Here is a 2,873-nt window from a genome sequence, read left to right on the forward strand (position 1 = left end):
AAAACTCTGAACTATTGCTTATTGACAGATTTGGGAGAGGAGGAATCACTGTCTTTTAGTTGCATACCCGCTGCTGAGCCCACCCGGTTCCAACAGATAGCTCCGAATGCACATTCACACAGAATGCCCTTGTTAATCTCGGTAGATCACAAGCAGACATAAATTTGAGGGAATTTGTAGGGAGGAAAGAGGATAGGGTGGGGGTGGTAGGGAGGTGGGAGGTGAAAATGGTCAGTATGTAAAATATATATATATATATATGGAGAGAGAGAGAGAGAGAGAGAGAGACAGATATGGTGGTGCATGCCTTTATGCCTTTAATCTTAGCACTCAGAAAGCAGAGGCAGCCAGATCTCTGTGAGATCAAAGCCAGCATGGTCTATATAGTGAGGCCCAGGACACCTGGAGGTACAGGGAAACCCTGTCTCAAAAAGCCAAATAAATAAATAAACAAATGTATAGAACAATAAAAATTAAAATTAAAAAAAAAATCTTGGGTTGCCATGGCAAGATGGCTCAGCAGGTAAAGGTGCTTGCTACCAAGGTTGCTGCTCTGAGTTTGATCCCCTGAACCCACACGACAGAAGAAGAGAACCAACTTCTGCAAGTTGTCCTCTGACCTCTACATGCACACACTATGGCATGCATACACATAAATAAATAGAGGTGATCAGGAGCTGAAGAGATGGCTCAGCAGTTAAGAACACTGGCTGTTCTTGCAGAGGACCCAGGTTTGATTTCCAGCACCCACATGGTGGCTAACAACCATCTGTAACTCCAGTTCCAGGGGATCTGAGGTCCTCTTCTGACCTCCAAAGGCATTGCATGACACGGGTGCACTTATATACATGAAGGCAATACACTGTACACACAAAATAATAAATAAAATATATATTTTTTTAATTTAAGTATCAGGGCCCAAGAAATTAATCCAAGATTAAGACCGCTTGCTCCTCCTGCAGAGGACCAGAGTTTGGCTTTCAGTGCCCCTGTCAGGCAGCATACCACCACCTATAACTCCAGGGGCTCTGACTCCCTTTTTTGGCCTCAGAAGGCATACACACACACACACACACACACACAAATAAAATTTAAAAAAAGAAAAGTTTTAAAGGCAATCTATGAAATACTTGTTATAAGATGGCAGAGTTCTGAGTACTTAACATGTATTTGCTTGCTTAATTCTCACAGCAACCTTACACTGTAGGAATGATTATTAAACTCCATTTTGTAGGGAAGAAAATCTAGGTGCACAGACAGAAGGCAAGCTCACCGAAGTCACATACTGATCATTACGTAGTAGAACCAGAATTTAAATAAGGGGGTTGGGTTCTGAAAATCTATGGTTTGAACCATTTAACTACCTCTTCCAATCACAGTCACAGTCACCTATTTACAAAAACCTCTGAGAGCTATCTCTAAATAATATGCTTTTTAAACATTTTTAATTTATTTTTATTATTTTATGTGTATGAGTGTTATGCCTGAATGAATGTAAGTGCACCCATGTCCTGTAATGCCCATGGAGGCCAGAGGAGGGCATTGGATCACCTGGAATTGGAGTTACAGGAGGTTGTTTGCCACGTGGGTGCTGGGAATCGAACCCAGGCCCTCTGCAAGAGCAGCCAGTGCTCTTAACTGCTGAGCCATCTCTCTAGCCCTGAATGTATATACTTTTGACCAAAAAAATGCTTTCATACTTTTGTTCTGTTTTTGTTTTATGGTATGGGAGATTGAATCTAGAGACTTGTCCATGTAAAGTAAGTGTTCTGCAATCCCCTAAAAAGTACATTTAAATTCCATAGCTTTAGAGGCAGACAGGGAAAAACATGAGATAACTTCATGATGAGTGTAGCAAAATAAAACCTCATTGAAACTGCAGTCCTGTTGAACACCAGAGAAGAGAAAAGCTGAATTGAAAAGATAATTGCTTAGGAAGAAAAAGTCTATTTTTAAACAAAGTCTATGAGCTGTTTAGCATTTTCTCTAAGAAGAGCAATTCAAAATGATTTTGTGATGAATTAATTCGCTGCTTAATGACATTTTAAAATTATGTTCTAAAAATATGCTTTGGGTCTGTGATTTGATAAGCGGTTTAAAAATGTTTGTGAGCTATGTATTCACAACCAGAACTTGACAAAGATGTAACCAACAACAAGGAAAAACAAAAGCAGTGGAAAGGAACTCCCAGTAGTTGGTCATCTGGCATCACAATGACAGTGCTATACAGGCTTTGCAATCTGAAGTCATTCCATTGTCTGTTAACCTAGTTATGCTTCTTTACCACGTTACAGAACTTTAGGGCCAGCAAGATGGCTCAGCGGGTAAAGGCACTTGGTGCCAAGCCTGACACCTGAGTTCAAATTCTTGAATTCCTGCAGTGGAGGGAGAGAACCAAGTATAACCCAGCTTGGCCTTGAATTCTGTTTGTTTTTTTCCTCCTGCTTCAGCCTCCTGAGTGCTGGAAACTAGGTTAAGAGGTAGAACATTATTCAGCATTTTTTTTGGGCAAAGCAAACAGTTATGTACGTGTACTAGATGTTAAAGTTCCAACTTGCCTGGCTATGTGATTGGACGTGAGTGACTAAAACTGTCACCCCCAACCAGTTGGGAGGATGAGGCAGGAGGATTTCCAAAGTTCAAGGTCTACCTTTACTACAGAGTAGGTCTAAGGCCAGCCTGGGCAACTTGATGAGGGCTTATCTAAAACTAAATGTGAAAAGAGGCCTGGGGAAATAGTTCAGTGGTAGACTACCTGCCAAGCATATGTAGGTCAGTGCCCAGCACCAAAACAAAAGAGTAAAAGCAAGAACGTGGAACTGGAGAGATGATTCAGCTGTTAAGAGCACTGACTGCTCTTACAGAGGACCCAG

Source organism: Nannospalax galili, unplaced genomic scaffold, assembly GCF_000622305.1.
Source record: "Nannospalax galili isolate Female #2095 unplaced genomic scaffold, S.galili_v1.0 scaffold512, whole genome shotgun sequence".
NCBI lineage: Eukaryota > Metazoa > Chordata > Mammalia > Rodentia > Spalacidae > Nannospalax > Nannospalax galili.